Consider the following 20,462-nt stretch of genomic DNA (forward strand, 5'->3'; position numbering starts at 1 on the left):
TAGAAGACATCTGACCTGTGTCACAAGTCTTGGCCTCATTGTCACTTTCATAGATTGCCGCATTATGACTGCTGAGACTGAGTACAGGGAGCATAGGCTGCATGAGAGTGATGTTGACAATTTTGTAAGAAGAAAGTATAATTTACATTACTTTCAATCTAGTGTCAGGGCAAAGTTCTTTTTTTAAAATGAAGTATTTTCCTTTGATCTCTACTGTTTGATATCTCAGACCTTAAGGGAGGCAGGTTTGCACAGAAGAGGTAGGGATTAGGAAAGTTAGCACTTAAAAAATATATGTAATGTGATCTCCATTTTTTAAAAACAATTTTATTTATTTATCTTTAGACAAGGGAAGGGAAGGAGAGGGACAGAAACATCAGTATGTGAGAAATACATCAATCGGTTGCCTCTAGCACGCCCCCAGCTGGGGACCTAGGTTGCAACCCAGGCATGTGCCCAGACTGGGAATCGAACCAATGACCTTTAGATTCGCAGGCTGGCACTCAATCCACTGAAAGCTGAATGAATTGAACAGGGCTTCAGAATTCAGAACAGCTGCATCCAGTTCTTGGACCTTCGTTTTAACCCACAGCCTAGCAAACTTCGTTCTGGCAGATGAGGACACAGATATTTCTGGGCACCTGTTGTCTTTGAGATCAGCATATGAGCTTTTAGGTGTGCCTGTACTTGACTGTATGCTGAATCTGAGGCCACAGGAACTTTAGATAGCAGCTCAGGACAGTTTGGACCTTCGTGAACGTCTGACCTGTTGCCAGCCTGGGCAGTGCAAGTTACTAGGAACCCTTTGGGGCTTCTGGACAAACAACTTCTGTCCAGCCTGAGGTCAGCAGTCCAGGAGTGAAAGAAGCTGGGATGGACTTAGTTAACCTCAAGCTTGATATGTGTAAGCAGTGTAGTGAGGCTCCTGGCAAAAAAAAGCACTCAGTAAGTGTAATAGCTAACTATTATTATAGGTGGGGTTGTTAGATGTCCTTCCATATATTAAATCAAAATCTGCCTCCCCATAACTTTTACCCTGTGTTCCTTTTCAGTACAGTATACCTAATGTCTTCTACATGACAATTGTCTTAAAGACAATTGTTTCATCTTGACTTTTTCTTGGGGTCCTACCCTCTGAAGAACCAAGACCCAAACCCTGACTTGCCAGATTTCATCACCCATGAGATTCAGTGCATGTTGTATTGGGTTGCCAGAAAGTATTAAAGTTTAGAGTGCAGGATGGCTTCTTAGGGTTTTCATAAAGGGATCAGGTAAGTGTTGACTTAGGTGGCCTTGAACACTAAGATTTAATAGTCCCTATAGGTCCCACAGGGACAAATCAGTTTTTATTCCTTTGGGCCAGGCACTTTGCTAAACTTTGGATGACACACTCCGGTTCATCTGCTTCTAAGCTAGAGTGCAGCCTAAAACTGTTGCCTGGATTGATTTTACTCAAATGCTATGGTGGTTCCATAAATCACTGTACTGTGGGTATTTGAGTCAGAGGACTTGATATAGTCAGTTTTATTTATTGATTTGAGAGAAAGAGAGAAACATCAATTTGTTGTTCCACTTATTTATGCATTCATTGGTTGATTTTTGTATGTTCCCTGACCAGGGATCAAACCCATAACCTTGGCATATCAGGATGATGCTCTAACCAAATAAGATACCTGACCAGGGCCCACATCTTCCTACCTTTTAAGGAAGGTTATTTCTATGAGGAAGTGGCCCAAATGTGATTTTTTTCTGTAGGATGACCATGTAATATTTCATCAACACTTAAGAGTGGTAGGAGGTGCCACAGGAGTCCCTGTAGTGTGCTGGTGTTGGCTCCTACAGGCTCCAGGAGCTGTTTGTATGCATTATACTTCCCAACTCTGCATTCAGTGTCCTTGGGTTTGTAGCTTCAAATTGGCCTTAGTGGGTATATTTACACAATGAAAATTGGCAAATGCTGAAAATCAGGGCTTTATTTTCAGAGAGCCAGTTGTTAAACATTTACCGGTACACCACTGACTGGAATTCAGGTCACATGTCACTCACAGAAAAGTCCCAGAGAGCATCAGTAATACAAACTGAGTTATTAAAGCATTTGAGGCAGAGAATGGGAGAAAAAGGTCAACATGTCTTCTGCTAAGTAGGACAAAGCCCAAAGCTGAGTTAAAGGAGGGAGCCTCATTCTCAGGAAAGACAGCATTCTATAAATATTTGAGGGCCCTCTATGGTGTAAGGGTAGGCTTTAGAATCACATTGTTATCAGCCCCCCTTTCTCCCTCTTAAATTCCTACCTCAAATATAGTTGGGCTCAGTGCAGAATTGCCCAATATGTAGAGCAAGCAGGTGTTAGTGTGCCAGCAATGTAGCAGGGACCAAGGAGGAGAAGAAAAGAATATACTGCATGTCTTCATGATTTATGTGTATATATACATAAAGTTTATTGCTTACGGGAAGAAAGAGCGGAAGAACGCTGACTGGTACGAGGCTCACTGGGAAGAAATGGAACCCGTGATCGAGGCTAAGAGGAAGGCCCTACTGGCTTACAAGGTCACGCCCACTCCCAGTACACTTCAAGCTCTACGGGCTGCCAGGAACAAAGTCCAGAAGACCGCCCGCCACTGTGCCAACACCTATTGGCTAAACCTGTGCAGAAGCATTCAGGAAGCCGCCGATATAGGCAACGCACGAGGAATGTATGAGGGTATCAAGAAGGCAACAGGCCCAATCCCCTCCAAGATCGCCCCCCTTAAGTCCAAGACAGGTGAGGTCATCACTGACCAGGAACAGCAAATGCGGCGGTGGACCGAGCACTACCTCGAGCTGTACGCAACGAAGAACACTGTAACAGACACTGCTCTTAAAGCCATCCCAGACCTACCAGTCATGGAGGAGCTAGACACCCCACCTACTGCGGCAGAGCTCGGCAAAGCCATCGACCGCCTTGCTTGCGGGAAAGCACCAGGAAGCGACGGAATCCCTCCAGAAATCCTAAAGAGCGGGAAACCAGTCCTGCTACAGCCGCTCCACCATCTACTCTGTCTCTGCTGGAAGGAGGGTTACATCCCCCAGGATATGAGAGACGCCAACATTATCACCATGTACAAGAACAAAGGAGACCGCAGCGACTGCAACAACTACCGGGGCATCTCTCTCCTCAGCGTCGTCGGCAAAGTATTCGCCCGGGTCGCTCTTGCCCGCCTGCAGACCCTTGCTTCCCGCGTCTACCCAGAGTCCCAGTGTGGCTTCAGAGCTGGCCGTTCAACAGTGGACATGATCTTCTCCCTACGCCAGCTGCAGGAGAAGTGTCACGAGCAGCATAAACCACTCTACCTCGCCTTTATTGACCTCACGAAGGCGTTTGATCTGGTCAGTCGAAGCGGACTCTTCAGCTTGCTACGGAAGATTGGCTGTCCACCACATCTGCTTGCTGTGGTCATGTTCTTTCACGACAACATGCACAGCACGGTGTCCTACAACGGCGCAACCTCTGAGGCCTTCCCAGTCAGCAGCGGAGTAAAGCAGGGCTGCGTCCTCGCGCCTACGCTGTTCGGAATCTTCTTCTCCATGCTCCTCCAATACGCCTTTAAGGACTGCAGCGAGGGTGTCTTCATTCACACCAGATCCGATGGCAAGCTCTACAACCTGGCCCGTCTACGAGCCAAGACCAAAGTCAAAGAGGTGCTCATCCGTGAGATGCTCTTCGCCGACGACGCAGCTTTGACATCACACTCCGAAGAGGGACTCCAGCAGCTAGTCACTTGCCTTTCCCATGCATGCAAGGAGTTCGGACTAGCCATCAGCCTGACGAAGACGAATGTTATGGCTCAAGGCACGGGGACTCCCCCATGCATCACCATCGACGGATACACCCTGGAGGTTGTCAACGACTTCACTTACCTCGGGTCCACCATCTCGAGCTCTCTGTCAGTCGACTTGGAGGTCAACCGGAGAATCGCCAGGGCAGCCACAGTTATGGCCAGACTGAACCGGCGAGCGTGGAACAATTCCAGCCTCACTGAGAAAACCAGACTGCGCATCTACCAAGCCTGCGTACTCAGCACTCTCCTCTATGGCAGCGAGACGTGGACCACCTACGCAAGGCACGAAAGGAAACTCAACAGCTTCCACATGAGGTGCCTGCGACGCGTCCTGCATGTCGCCTGGCAGGATAAGGTCCCCAACACCGAGGTGCTGAAGCGAGCCAATATGAGCAGTTTGCATGCAGTTCTTAGCGAGAGACGCCTCAGTTGGCTCGGCCATGTCAAAAGAATGGATGCAGGCCGTATCCCCAAAGACCTCCTCTACGGCGAGCTAGCAGAAGGCAAGAGGATGACAGGGCGCCCAAAACTGCGGTTCAAAGACATCTGCAAAAAGGACATGACACAATGCTCCATCAATCTCAACACATGGGAAGTTCAAGCAGAGGACCGCCTAGCCTGGAGGCTCGCGGTCAGGCAAGGTACGTCACTCGCAGAGGCTGCGCGCAACGAGGAGGCGGTCCAGAAAAGATCGAGGCGGAAGCAGCGTCAACAGCAGCAACAACGGCCATCTGCCTTCACCTGTAACAAGTGCGGCAGGGATTGTCACTACCGAGTCGGACTGCACAGCCATTCTCGGCGGTGCAGATAGACTCTCAAGAAGCTACGCCATCGTCTCTCGAGACGGACGGCTGCCGACGACGACGACGACGACGACGACGATACATAAAGTATTAATCACAGGAAAATCATAACTTTGGACTTCTTTATACTTATCTCATGATTCGCTACTTTTATTTTGAGTGACTTGGATTATTTTGAGTTGTGCGTTTATTACTTATGGATTGGGGAACCCCAACTTTTTTTCTTTTTTCTTTAGGTGTAAATCTGGCCCCAGTTGAAACTGACACCTTTCTCTAGTGTATGTATTGCTGCTGAAGTGGCAGGGTGGAATTGTCAGAATAGCTTCATTTCATGTTTCTGGTTAGGACAGGCAGGTTGAAATTTGTCCCCTCCCAGAGGGAAAAGAGCTTGGGAGATCTGGTTCCATAAACTGGATTTGTGAGGCAGAAAAGGGACTTCTGCTTCATACCCATTTGAATTTAATTCCAAAAGTAAGCAAAGTCATTGTGCACTGTCCTGAATGAATATTTGGAGAGTGTTGAAATTTAAAATCAATTTTTTCATTTCAAAAAATTTCCAAAGTTATAAAAAAGCAGAGTGTAGAGTGTAACTGCTAATTATACATCACTCGGCTTCTATCATTATCAGCTCACGTTCAATCTTATATCATCTATTACATGGGACCCCTCCCCTCCCAAACTGATATTGAAGCAAACCTCAGATATCATATCATTTCATTGATAAAGCTTTTCGTATGTATTTCTAAAAGAACTCTTAGGAAACACAACCATAATCTGTTACTTGCTGAAAAAGTAAACAATATGTTATATCCAGTTGAGAGACTATAGTCTTTTATGAGGCATAATTAGATAATAAATTCAGTTACCTAAACACAGTTCATGTTATTACATTCTGTTTGTTAATAGATATAGATGATAATCTGATTCTTTGTTGCTTTTAAGGTTCCATTTATTTGTCAGTACCTGTTACCATTTTGTTTACGATCAATTTTTAACCATTTCTTCATGGTCTGAGATTTGAAACCTCGTTCTTGGAATGATATAATCCTGTGCCAAAGAAGGTGCTTTGGGATCACCCCCAAATCACTGGGCTAGAAGTGATTAGTATCTCCTCTGTAGTTTTTGTTTTGAGATTGAGTGGTTAGGAACAATATTACAAGAATTCCACTCCTCTCCATTCCTCAAAAGTCAATGTGAGCAGGCAAGCTAACACCTGGGATTGTCTGGGTGCTGGATTCAGAGTTGAACCTGGAACAGAGACAAAGAACTGGATCTATTTAGTATCACTCTTGTTTGTCAAGCATTCCTGGGGATCAAACCAATTAAACATCAGTGAATTCTTACCTGTGTAACTGCCAGAGCTGGTTTACTTTTATCAGTTTCATGACGTTTTCAATTTTATGCAAAATGGGCTTCATCTGAATTTTATACACCCCTGCTTTCTTTGACAGAATAATGAGCATCACTTTATATTTTCCAATAACATAGGGACATCATTAATTATCAGTTTTATACCGGGTCATATAAGTAATGGTGTACAGAATGTTTGGGTTTGCTCTTTTGTTTTTCTGTCAATGGATACTTGTTATGCATCAGTTATGTACATGATGGAACTTTTTAAGAGGTCCAAATAATTTATTCAAAATTCTTTAAAAAAAATATTTTTGTCTATTTAAAAGCTATAATTAAAAAGCATCTGGGAGACCACCTAACTAATGTTTGGGTGTGTTCCTTAACCTCTTTGAGCCTTGGTTTCTTCTTCTGTAAAATGGGCACCACATTAGCGCCTGCGTACCTCATTGGGATAGGAGAATTCAATGAAATATTGCATGGGAAGCTCTTGGCAGAGCACCTGGCGTATAGGAAGCCCGTAATGTTAGGTGGCACAGTGCTGCTGCAGGGTTAACTCATAATTTTTATAGACATTGGAATAAGCTTATGAATTCTTACCAACAGACCATTTATTGGTGAGTTTGTAGCACTTCATGAGTTTGGCCTGTGAGGGTATGTCCACACAGAATTGCACAAGCCAGTACACCCCTTCGGCTCAGATGTGCCAAACCTGATTAAATATTAGGCGAGGCTTAGGTTTATTTGCTGGGCAAATGCTCCCACTCTGGCTTGGGTCAGTTATGTAATAACAAGTAAATGGGTAACCTGTCAAGTCCTGGTAATGCTGTGCTTAGAGTTTTAACACTTGTAAAACTTAGATGCTTTTTTGTTTGATTTTTATATCTGTTATAAGTAAAGTGAGGAGTTGTTAGATATTTTTAATATTCACCTTTTTGTGAAATATTTTCAGTAAATCTTTTCAAGCTACTGAATCGGTTTTGATTCAAGAAATCCCTGAGATTGCAAGGAAAGCAGTTTGAAAAACAGTTAGGATTTGCGCGTACTTTCTGAAGCAGGCTGTCCCCTGGATTGTGTAATCCAAACAAGTTGGATGCTGTCATCTGTAAGGGACAGTTTTCAAGCCTTTTTTGTTCAAAAAAACAGCATCATTCTCACTGATTGAATGTGATTTTTTTTTTTTTTTTGTAAAATAAGCCAATGCAAATAAGATGTTGCTTTTTATCTCCTTCATATGTGAAGTCCAGAGTTAAAATGTAATAGAACAAAAAAGTTCCAATGCTAGAGAGTTTGAAAATCTCACCTTAATGATACAAGAAGGGTATATGCCCCCAAACTAAATGGTGCCGGGTACATGAAATATTTTAAAATTCACATTTATACTTTGAAGTTTTAATCTCTTTTCCCAATTAGATATTACATCTAGCTGTGCCTTTGATAAAGATTGTTATGGTAAAAACAACATCTATTACTAATTACACTGATATCACTCCTGGCAACTTGTCAGCAATAACCCAGCAGGCAGCTGAGAACCTGAGAGGAAGTAAACACTTCTGAGCAACCAAAATCAGCTTTGGAAAGTAGATGAAATTGGAGCTACTTATGCATTTTACACTAGGAATACTTCCTGTGCTCTCTCTGAATCTCTACTTTTATCAAACTCACAGTTTAACAGACTTCATTTTTGTGGTTTCTCTGCATTCATTGCAGGTTCAGGATAGACATACCGCAGTAACACCATCAGCAGTAAGAATGAACAGTTGGTCCAATAGCAGGACATAGAAAGCTATAATAAAGACAAAAGAATACTTAAACAATAGCAGCCTGGGGAGCACAGGTTTATGTGGTTCCTGAGAACATCAGTGTATGGTAGGCACAACAACAGATTCTTGTATGACCCCGAGTCATCAGAAGAGCTAAAATTTTCTTTAAGAATATGGGAAAGATTTTAGAAAGATTTCCTTCAAAAACTATTATAATTTGGCATTTATTTTATTTTCTTAAGGACTTTATTTTTAGAAAGAGGGGAAGGGAAGGAGAAAGTAAGGGAGAGAAACGTTTACATGAGAGAAACATCCATCAGTTGCCTCTCACAGGTGCTCCAGTCGGAAGATCGAACCTGCAACCCAGGCGTGTGCCCTTGACCAGAAATCAAAGTGGTGACCTTTTGCTTTGCAGGTCGACACCCAACCAACTGAGCTACACTGGTCAGGGCTGGCATTTATATTTTAAATGTTAAGTTATTTCTGAAAACCAGAACTTCGTATATGTATAAAATATGCCTAATTGAGATACAGCATTTAAAGTGTACAGTTCAATGGTTTTTAGCTTACTGAGTGCAACCATCACCACACTTATTTTTAGTTTCTTTTTAATTATAACTGATATGCAATGTTATACTAATTTTAGGTGTACAACATAGTGATTCAACATTTATATTGAATTATATTTACAAAGTGATCTCCACCCTAAGTCCAGCAACCATCCATCAGCATGCATAGTTATTACAGTATTGACTCTGTTCCCTATACTGTACGTTACAATTTTAGAACACTTTGGCACTCCCCCAAAACACTTATTAGCAGCCCCTCTCCCTTTTCTCCCTAGACCCCCAACCCTAGGCAATCACCAATTTTTCCATCTCCATAGATTTTACCTATTGTCGGCATTTCATATAAATGGAATTATATAATATGTGGTCTTTTGTGGTTGGCTCCTTTCACTTAGCTTAGTGTTTTCAAGGTTTATTCATGTCTTATGTGTATCAGTATTTTGTTCCTATTTATTTCCAAATAATATTTCATTAATGGAGATATCACATGTTATTTATTTATTCATTTAGTTGATAGACATTTGGGTTGCTTCCACTTTGGCTATTATGAGTAATGCTTCCGTGGAATTTGCATACAAGTTTTTGTGTGGACATGGGTTTTTATTTCTCTTGAGTATATACCTAAGAGTGGACTTACTAGATCATAAACTAACTTAAGTTTGGCCTCTTACAGAACTGCCAGACTGTTTTCCAAAGTGACTGCCTATTTTATATTTCCACAAGTGGTGTATGAAGATTACAGTTTCTCCACATCCTCACCAACACTTGTTATTTTCCATTTTTTTTAGATGACAGCCATCCTGGTGGGTTTGAAGTAGTATCTCATTGTGGTTTTGATGTGCATTTCCCTAAAAGAACTCTTATGTCCCTCCAACACTAACATCCTGTGATTTTAAACTTTCTTTAGGTTTGACTATCATCTCCAGTTTAATTATAAGGTCCTTCAACGGCTAGGAAGTGTCAGGCTTTACTTTGTTATAGTTACTGTGCTTAAGTGGGAACACTGCATAGAGCTGCCATTTGTAAATATTAAGACTGTTTCAGTTAAGTGGTGTCTGGTACAGGACCATGTGAATTTTACTCAGCAGAGTTTTCACTCCTTTCCAGACTTCCTTATTAACATTCACTGTCAAGCTGAAATAAATGAACAGACTCTGTTGTTCTGCCTGGTCGTGCTGACTAGCAGTGCTTTCTCCCCAAAGCCTCTTTAATTAACCACTCTCTGGTGTTAAATTGTCAGGAGCATCCCTGAAGTGAGTAAGCATGCTCCGGTGGCTTGTCAAGACAGAAAGCTAAACCTCTTGGTGGTTTAAACTGGGATTTGTTTAAGCAAGTAATGAGATTACCATCCTGAGCCGCAGCGCAGGGTGTTGGGTAGCTGGAGGAGCCATTCTGGGTGGAAGCTGTGATCAGCTCTGGTGGCTGAAATAGTCACGTTGGAGACAGACAGGTGCACTAGTGGTGTCTCTTGGCATATCTCTGCATAGTCAAATCTATGGAATCTTCTTTTTAATCTAGGGACTGTACTTCTGTTGAAGAAGGTGATGTAATCGAAGGTGAGGACCACCAGGAAGGTTGATATTCACCTTCCCTTGCCCCTAGATTTGGCAAGACAGGCATCTCTGTGGGGAATAGGGATGATGACCATAAGTGTCTGTAATTGTGTTTTCTTCCCATCCCCTCAGCCTGAGAACATAACTTTGAAATGGGAAACAAATTTCATCTGCCTTCCATTTCGCCTTCTTAAAACCTGGAGCGGAAACGTAGGGCTTGGCTGTAGGGATAATAGGGAGAAGATGAGCTCGGTGGTCACAAGAGGGGCCCCTCTTTCTGCTCTGATTTCTCTCGTAAGGTGGGAGGGAGATGCCCCAGGACCTTGGGAAAGAAACTGCACTTCACTGAGCTACTCAGGAACTTGAGGAAGAGAATCATGGAAACGTATTTTTAACCTCATGGATTTGACATTTTGGATCCCCCCATCTCTAGCTCCATCTTGCCCCTGCTTCCTCCTAGCCCAGATCTAAGAATGGCTCCCTGCAAGAGCATTTTTTTTCCCTCTTTCAAATCTTAACCTTAAAAAAAAAAGTAACATAGCTTTTATGTTGGTGTTTCTGTCTGTGTCATGGTCGATCACATGGTTTTCAAATCAAAGAATGTCAGCCTGCCTGATCTAAATACATGAGTACTGTTGCCAGAACTAACTACTACTTCATCTCTTCCTCCTCCTCCACCTTCCTCTTCTTAAATTAATTTGAGAGAGAGAGAGGAAGGGAGAAAGGGAGAGAGAACGAAACATCGATTTGTTCCTCCACTTATTTATGAATTCATTCCGAGGATCAAACCCACAACCTTAGCATGTCAGGGCGATGCTCTAACCAACTGAGCTAGCCAGCCAGGGCCAGAGCTAACTTCTTTATGGAAGAACACCTGGTCACCTTTAAAATGGGAGCCCCCCTGGGAGATAGGAGCGCAATTACAAAATTTAATTGTATGTGGAACATATCTAAAGCAATATAGCCATGGGGTTTAGTCATGGATGGATAATAACTGTTATCATCCATCCAAAAGCTGTACTTAAAATTTGAAAATCATCTGTAGCACTCATGTAATAAATTGTCCATTAAATAATTTCATTAACAAGCAATTCGATGTGTTCAAGGCCCTCATGGGAATAGTAATGTCTACCGGGTCATTTCCATTCCTTGTCCTCGGCTGCCAGCCTGAGTTCCTCGAAGTCACAAGCAAGGGCAGCTCATTCAAACTCCAGTTCCTCACTTTTAAGTCGTGGTCCAGCTACTTAAAGTATTCATTTTGATTCAACTGGAACAGTGGTTTTGAACTTGACCAGTGAAAATTTTAGAGGCCCCTCACTGAAAACATTTTCTCCAGTCCCACTGCATCAGAATCTTCAGGCAATGGTCTGGTAGTCTGGTTTTTATGAGGCAAACTTGAGACATAACATGTGGATATAGCTAGCAGTTTTTAAAAAATAAATGGAATCAAGTTCTTGACTTTAAAATTTAGTTGCACTAAATACTAAAATTAAAGTTGACTTAAGGAACTACAATTGTAAACAAATCATGAAGATCCAGCTCAAGTTGCAAATGCCAAGTACACTCTGGCATGGTATCCTGTTGGTTCTAACCTGGGTTGAGTGTGAGGCAAAATGTGAAACAGGCCAGGTTTCATGGACTGCTTTCCTCCATAAAAAATAAATAAAAATTATATCTTACTACTGTGGTGGTATAAAGATTAATGTATTGCTATGATATTAAAATACATTTTTTTGACCTGAAAGTTTATATGTTTTCTTCTGATTTAACAAGAAATTAAAATATTTTCATGAGTGTTAAGACAAATACCACAGGCCCGAGGCACTGAGCCAGATGTGCCTCACAGATAATCTAGGCATGGCAAAGGTGGTGCAGTCCAGGCTTCAGTTCTGGTGGCTGATGTGATCATGTTTCTTGCCTCAGAAGTCCTGAAAGCAGTCCTCACTATTTTTTTTCCCTCTCGAATATGAGACTATGATCAGCCCTTTTGTTCCTACCCTTGTGTGGGCGAGAGGAGAAAGTTTATCAGAATGTGAAACTCTGTCAGTGGGACAAGGACTATTGTCACAGTGGAGTGTATGGCCTTTTCCACAGTGATTCTTTCCTGAAACCATACCTCTGTCCCTTTAAGTGTGTTTTGAAATGCCAAATTTAACATCAGGGTTTTGCGCTGACAATAGTGTATGTAGGTGGGTCAATCAAGCCTCTTCCTACCCTAAATTCCTACCTGAGAGAGACCTGGTGGTGTTAGCCACCTAACTGGCTAAACAACTCTGCTCTTGGGTGTCAGGCTTTCTCTCTCTCTCTGAATACAACTTATCTATTATTTATTTGATTGAAAGCCTTCTTATGGTATGTATGATGTTTTATATAGTTGATCTCAGCTTTCTTTGTTCATATCAACATCAGTGAATTGTATATAGGTTTTCTATACAGAAGACTGCTCAATTACTGCTGTTACCAGGTGGGTACTTTAATATAAATCTTGTTTTTAATTCCTTCTCTGGTACTTTTTTTTGTTTTGTTTTAGTTTTGTGTAATTATCCCTACAATGGAACCAGCAGCCTAAGGTTGCCAAGATAAGGCCTCCCACCTCAATAAGCACATGATCTTCTAATTCCACCTTCCTTTTCCAGCAGCATTCTTTTTTCCAGACCTTCAGCCCCGCCCTGCCCTTCCTTGTCATTGATGGCTCGAGTCTAATGGTTAACATGCTTGATAAGGGTAGGGTATTGCATGATAAGGGAAGGAATGTTTGAGATGGAATGCAGGCATGCTCTTTTCCGTGGCTAGGGCCAGAAACCAGCTATCTCTGCCCATTAAAGCCAAGTTAAGACAACTTTTTATTTTGCATCATTACAAAGAAATTTTTGATTGAGAATTCTAAAATAACTGATTATGAAGATTACATGTATTGATTGTAAAAAATTGGAAAGCATCGTCAGAAAATCCAGAAGAAAAAGAAAAATGTCACCCTAATTCATGATGCAGTAATGGCTGTTAACATTTAATTTTTAGACAGAATTGTAATCATACACAGTGTACCACTTAATCATCTGACCTTTTCACTTAATAATACATAATGAACATGCTCACATCATTAAATGCCGTCCTACAAAATGGATAATCATTTATTTAACCAGCTCTTTATTTTTGGACAATAAATTTGTTTTCTCATTATTGGTAAACCTTCAGTGACTTTTAAGGTAAATTTTTGAATGCATGCATAATTATTAAAGTGGAATTAATGTATCAAAGGGTATAGCAATCTGGAGCTTTTAAATATATATTTCCAAATAGCCCCATGGAAAAATTCCCACAGTATACATTCCCATCGGTTCTCTGTAAGTGCTTGTGCCCTTGTACCTGTGCCAACACTGGCTATTGCCATGTGACTAAAATTCAAACTAAAGAAATCTGGTATGCATTAATTTGAAAGAAACTGTGACTCACGTTTCTCTGCTCAGAGTATTTAATGTTTAGCAGATTACTATGTGTGTAATAATTACGGCTTTCTTTACAGTGTTACGGAAACCCTTTTATTAAATTTTACATTTACCACTTTTTTCAAGGTCCTTAAATAGTGCTTAGGTTTTCAACTCTTATTTTTATGACGTTAAAAATATGGTTTTGGAGGGCTTTGCGTGTATGGATTGAGGATGATGGAGTAGATAGAACTTTGGTGATCAGTAAGTTCACCTCTTAACAGCTTATTTAGTGGCTCAAGAAAGAAACTTACTCACAGTCCCTCTGTCTGTTGGAACGTTCTCAGCTGCAGTTGACAAACAACTCAACTCCAGCTCTCCTCGCAAGATGGGGGTTAGATGCCTCATGAAACTGAAAATGCACTCTGATGATACCTAGTGTGACTGACCTTAGACAATTCCTTGATCTTTCTAGGCCTTTTTATCTGTAAACAGGCTGTTGGACTCTATTGAAGATCCCTTCCAGTTCTTAAAGTTAAATGTTTCTATGAATATATTAATAAAGAATAACATTATACTATCAACCAAATTTAGACATAGTGAGGGGAAGACTAGCCCTCAGAGAGCAAGTTTTAAAGGACAAGTCTGTTACACACCTGGATCTAATTTAACAAAGTTTTTGGTTCATAGACAACTCCAATGTAATTAGTATTTATGTAATGTAAAAATATCTTCAAGGTGCTTTAAAAGTCTTTTTTCTTCTGTTGATTACACAATCCTCAGACATCTTTTCCACCTATTACTTTGCTTAACAAATCCCTTCACAAATAGTAGGAAAAGAAATTCAGTCCCACTACTCCCTATTCACAACACGCTATTATGACAATACGTGTATATTCCAACTTGGTGGAACCTTGAGAGATCCATTAAACTTTCTGTGATAGCAACTTGTTGGTGGGTCACATCTGTGCCCAAAGGAGCTAATCTTGAGCACACAGGAAGAAATATTAGTGTTAGGGGACTTAGCCTCACCAGGAACACCTTAAAGCTTTGTGGCTGGTTGTTCAAGAGGAGGTAGATTTTGTAACATCAGGCTCCCTTAGCTCTTTAAAATTGTTTCTTTGGTAGGAAACCTTTTCAGTGGTGGTTGCTTCCTGCCCCGGCCCCCACCGCCCCCCTTCATTTTTGCTATTTGGAGTTCACTCTGTAACCTTTGAAATTTACTGCAGGAAGCATAAGTCCCCTCAGAGACTATTCTAGTGTTTTGAAAAGGTCTTTAAGAAACAAGCTTTGTTTTAAATCCACCAACTACCAATAAAAATTTTTATTATTTTCACCACAATATTTGGAATACAGATTTGTTTCACGGTTTTAACTACTACCAGATCACTAGTCTTGGATTGTGTTTAGAGAAATTCTTATACAGAAATAAATGCAGCAGGACCTACATACCTTTTTATTAGCACTCAGCTACCCCATGTTTATCAGCGATACTGGCAGCCCCTGGGTCTGGTTTTGCAGGAGAGGGAGGGTTTCAGGGAAAACACCAGCCAAAGATTTTGATGGAGGGTGTGTTAGTCAGGATCACCGTGCAGTGACAAGTAACCTCCAAGTGTCAGTGGCTTAAAATAACAAAGGTTTATTTCTCATTCACACTGCAAGTCCATGGAGGGGTAGCTAGGGGCTCCATTCTGGCTCATCTGCTCTCTGTGACCCAAATGATGGAGCAGTCAGTCATTAAGTTATTATCTTGAATTTTGCTGGTCATGGTAGCAGAGAGAGTTCTGAAGAAGCTCACGTGAGCCCTAAGTGCTCTTGCCTGAAAGTAACAGGCACCGTTTCCATTCATGACTCACTGGCGGGATTAGGCACATTGTCCATCTCAATTATAAAATGGCCAAGAGTTACAGTCTGACCCTACGGGCCTGAAGGAAGAGAAGCAGAAATATTTGGCCAGCAGCACCAGTGACTACCACAGTTTGTGTTTCTGGTTACCAGGTATTTGGCCTGCTCTCCTGCCTGCAGGTGAGATAGAGCCAACCCCTCCCTAAAAGAAACAACCCTGAAGTCCTAACCTGTCACAGCATCAGGATGATGCACGGTAGGCTCTAAATTAGGGAGCTGATATAAATTCGTTTTGATATCAACTCTTGATCTAGAATCTTCTTAAGTATAAGAGGCAAGTTCACCACCCGCATACATTGTTTACATGTAATGGTGAAACAAAGATCGGCAAACCCAATATACACTCCTATTCAGAAAGCGGGTAAGTAGGAGACATCATTTCACTGGACCTTAGTCATTCTAAATTTGAAGCATTTCTGAAATCTTCAGGGCTTCCTCCCTTGTAGGTGGAGAATATTCTCGGGAGGGCCCCCCCACTGCGTTGTTTTCAGCCTTTGGCTTTTCCCAGTAGCCTCTTTGATCACATCTCAAGTGTGTCCTCCATAGGGACTGAGCGGGTTTCTCTGCTGCTTCCTGACTTTGCAGGATTGGAGGCTCTGGAGTTCTTTCAGGCCTTGGACAGTTTTCCCAGCCTTTTTAGGTTCAGGCTTTTGGTTCCTCTGCTCTTTTCAAAAGGAAATAGGTTTCTTGACTATTTCACTCTTATTTCCATAGGCCCAGCCCTCTGTTCTTGGTATCATACTCATATTCACTGTATGCCTTTGGGCTATGCTTCTAGCCTTTCTTAATTGACTTAGTTGATGATATTTTGAACCTGTCAGGCTTTGGTGGGGAAGCCACATCTTTAGCGTCTTTTCCCCTGAGCTATTATAATTGAAAGAATTAATGAAGAAGCCACCACCTTAACTGCATCTTTAGTTGGAGGCATCTTAACCGTTTCAGAGTGTTAAGAGTGAGTGTGATAGTCATTTTCTTCCTCTGGACCTCTCCCTAAAGCTAAGTGCTAATTGATCTTTTTCACTCAAAGGGTTCCTGAGTTTTATCATTTATATGTCGGGGAAAAGAAGCAGCTGCTTTTTTTCCAGCCCTGCAAGTCTGACTTGGACTCTATTCCCTTTCCTTTTGTTTGTGAAGCAGTCAGTTACGTTCTGAGTCCATCTCTTCTTCTTTTTTTTTGGTTACACCTTTTAAAATTCTGCCCACAGTAGCCAGTAGTCACCAAGACATGCTACTAACATTTGACCTTGAACCTCTTACAGGAGGTCCCCTAATTCTCTTGGTTATCATCTGCTTTCCAAGTTATCGTACATAACAGTTTTACCAAATGCTTTGCCAGCCTCCAAAATTCATTTCCTTCTTGCTGCCTGGCCTCTAAGCCAGTATCACATTTTTTGTTGCTGTTGAAGCAACACTCCATGTCAGTAGCAGTGAGAACGGGCCAGGCTCTATTGCAGCAACAGACAATTCCCGAATCTCAGTGGTCTAAAGAACAAAGGCTTATTTCATGCTCATGCTGTATGACCTTGAGGATTGCCTGTGTCCTCACTCTAGGACCTAGGCTGAGGGATCAGCCACTATCTGAAATGCTTCCCATCGCTATGGGGAAGTTGTAGAGGGTCTCGTGCCTGCAACTGAATGCTCTGGTCTGGAAGCGGTGACCAGTACTGTTCATTTCTCACCATTAAAGCAGATTTCCTTCAGCATTGTTTTTGAGTCCTATTCATGTTGAGACCTGTAAATCTAGTTGATTCAACTACTTATGGTACCTGGTTTTATGAATACCAGCTCCTAGTTTAGGCACACCTCATTATGGAAGAAGCATTTTGAATGAGTATATCAGTTTACTTGTTTGCATAAGTCTACTCGTGCAGTTTGAACATCGTCACCTTCTGAACATCCTTGATGAACGTTCCAGAAATTTAAAAAAATGACATCTGGTGTAAGATGGAGGAATAAAGGATGAACACAAACATTCTGTATCTAGAACCACCAGCAATTCTGACAAACATGGAATAATAGTCTCTTATCAGTGGTTCAGCTGAATTTATCAAAACATCTGGATATCCTGGATTAAAGAAAAAATGAGTCATAAGTGATAGCTGCATTGGGATGTTCTTCCTTCCCCCTCTATCTCCATTTGCAACTTATGTATAGGAAGCTTAGATTTAGGGAGCCCTTGATATCAGGAAGATAAATAAATAAAATTGTACATTTAAAAATATGACACTGTTCTATAAAAGCATTAAGATATGAATACAAGAGCATTCCATTTTTCATGAAAGTAAGAAAGGAACATAGTGAAAGCAATTTCTACCACCATTTAAACTAATAAAGTATTCCAATCCTATTCCCTTTTACCTTAACCAAAACTGCTGATGTAACGTTTAACTGCATTTTTAAAACTTGACACTTTTTCCCACTGTTTTGTTGAGTTGCCAACAAAAGCTTTGAAATGGCTGAAAAATGAGTTGGAGATAAAGCAGAAAGAAAAAACCAGGACTCTAACTTATGTAATGTTTAGATGTCCCCTGTTGCGTTTTCCAACATGAGACTTCTCCGCAGTTGCCTGTACCTACAAATACTCAGCCAAACAAAAGGCCGTGTAGCAACTCTTCATCCCAGAGGGCTGGCGGTGACAGCTGTGGCTGGGTGAAGACTGGATTTCTGGTGCAGAGCTGGATTATTTTCTGGGTTTCACACTGCTTGTTCTGTCCATTCTGTGCGGAGATGTCTCCTAATTTTCATTATCACTGAATTCTTTTTCTTTTTACTTCTGTATGTACTGACAGTCCTAGGTGTAGAATCTTCTCCATCCCCTCCCCTGATCTGTGGCCTCCCCCCATAAACCTGCTCTTCCTGCCACCCTCTAACGATAGTGACAACCTGGAGGGGAGGGCTCATATACATTTCCACAGGCTCATATAATCAGAAACACAGAGGGATCTTCCTTCCTTCCATCCTCTGTCCCTCCCCACTTTCCTTCTCTTTCCCCCTCTCTTCCTCACCTCCTTTCTTTTCAAACCAAATAGAGTAAATAAGTTATTTATACTTTTATGAATCTTTTGGTTTCCTCATTAACAGAAAATTGGGGATATCTCTCCAGGCAGCATGTATAGGTCTCATTTGTTCTTTTTTAATGTCTGCCCAGTAGTCCATGGTTTCGAAGTCATACATTTTATTGAACAGTTTCCTCGTTAAAGGGCATGCACTTTTGTTTCCAGTTTTTGTTTATTCTTAATTTGGCTGCTCTAAAGGGTTCTGCTATGAACATTCTGATACCTATGTTTCAATAGTGGTGATTTTTAAAATAAGGTCCGGGAGAGGGATTAGCTGGGTGAAAATGTATGTGTACTTTTAATTTGAATGGGTGTTGCCATAGTCTTTCCAAAATGGTCATCCTAGCAGTGTTCTAGAATACCCTTTCCCCATCCTACCAGGTGTAGGTGTCTACCCTACTTTGATAAGAATGAATTATAACTGCAACATTGATTGCATAGCCCAGCCACCTGTTGACATGCCATAGAGTATTTCATTAGAGTTCAAAACTAGGGCTATGGTTAACCTATATGATGAAGGGTGGTTGTGATTATTTTTTTATACTTCTTAAAGAATCCATAGAAAATTTATAGTAGGGGAAAACTGGAGACCATTCTAGTGCACTCCACTCTTTTCACAGCTAAGGGAATTGAGATCCAGAGAGGTGGGGGGAGTGGCAGTGAGCTAGCTGTTTCTGGAAAGCAGTTGTTCTAAACCCTGGTTCAGGGCTTTGTCTTTTTACCTACACTGTGGGCCATGCTGATGGCACAGTGAGTTTTAGAGAATGGGCCAAGCAACATCATTTGTGAGCTGAACTGACTAGCAGGGATGAACTGTTTCCACTTTTCTATTGCCTTCTGCTAGGAAGAGCAACTTTCCCTGCCTACCCTGGGCTCTGTGGAATTTGTTTTGCAAAGATAAGTTGGTCTGATCAGTGGAATTTGTTGATCTTAATCTTTCAGAAGTTTGGAGTTTTGTTTTTCCATACCGTTGGCATTACCGCTCGCCCAGTGTGGAGCAGCTGCAGCTAAATGACAACAGTGACACACAGGAAAGAAGATTCTGTGTTCAGGAATGGCTTCCTCCATGTACCTCTCCCTCCTTGCTTCCCAACATAGACGTGGAGAGGGTACTAGGGCGGCTAAGAAAAAGGAACTTCTGTAGGTCCAACTTGTTTTTGGCAATGTAATCTCTAGGCATAATATGCACAGTTTGACCAGAGCTCATACAGATGTTCTCTAGGGCTACATAAAATAAACTTTTTGAAGAAGTCATTTTTGCTCCCTGGGTCTGTTTTAATATTACAGTTCGAAATTTGGCCCCTGGTGTCTGCTGAGGAAATGATGAAGGAGGCTCCAGATTTTGGCTACTCATTTGGGTTTGTTCTCTGTTCATTGCAGAGAATTTGACAGAAGAGGATCAACTAACTTTCCAGGTTGCCTCTAAATTAAGTCAGGCTGGCTCAGCCAGTTCTCTTAATAACAATGAAAATAATTATAGTAGAGATTCATTTTGACATAAGCCAACAACTCCAGCAGATTTACGTACTCATATAAAGTCCATAGTTTCTGTGACTTTTAAGTGAAATGACATAGAATAAAACCAATTTTACCTCAGGCTAATTGATATAAACAAGAGTTAAGTTCCTATGGCATCTCATCAATGTTATAACAAAACAATATTATTTGAAGACCCACTTTGTGTGTTGTGTGTGTGCGTGTTTATACAATGCAGTGAGTTTTAGAAAATGGACCACAAAACGACATCTGTGAGGTACATGTATGTACCGACATCTGAAGTATGGCTTTGTATTACAGACCTGGTCAGGAGCTCTGCTTGTTCATGGCCTGCCTGTCAGTGACTGTGGTCCTTCTGGTTTCGTAGCTCCCAAGCCTGTAGATTAAGAACCACTGGGGAATTAAAAAAAAAAAAAAGCCCCGCCCCTGAATTACATCAGAATTCATGGGAAGGAGACCAGAAATTGGAATGTTAAAGGCAGTTGTAACGTGCAGCTGGGTTGGGGACGTCCGGGTGGGCCATTTGAGATGGAGCGAGTGTCTCTGCTTAATGAAGAAAGAAAGGAGATGTAACTGGAGCTGTCCTCTAGAATTCTGCCACTGTAGGCATCATCATGTCTGCCCATCATCTCTCATACCCACTTTTTCTCCCTTTCTGCTTCCTGTTTATTCTGTAGTTTAAGCAGTGGAGTCATACCTTATAAAGTCAGCTCACAGAGGCAA

General features: G+C 41.5%; 1 protein-coding gene across 2 annotated transcripts in view; it reads left to right on the forward strand.

Annotated features, from left to right (window-relative positions):
* Window positions 1–20,462, forward strand: part of PANK1 (pantothenate kinase 1) — a 48,790-nt gene that overhangs the window by 10,517 nt on the left and 17,811 nt on the right. The window lies entirely within an intron of this gene.

The sequence above is a fragment of the Furipterus horrens genome, unplaced genomic scaffold (genome assembly GCF_987537825.1).
Source record: "Furipterus horrens unplaced genomic scaffold, mFurHor1.1.pri manual_scaffold_5, whole genome shotgun sequence".
NCBI classification, from domain to species: Eukaryota; Metazoa; Chordata; class Mammalia; order Chiroptera; family Furipteridae; genus Furipterus; species Furipterus horrens.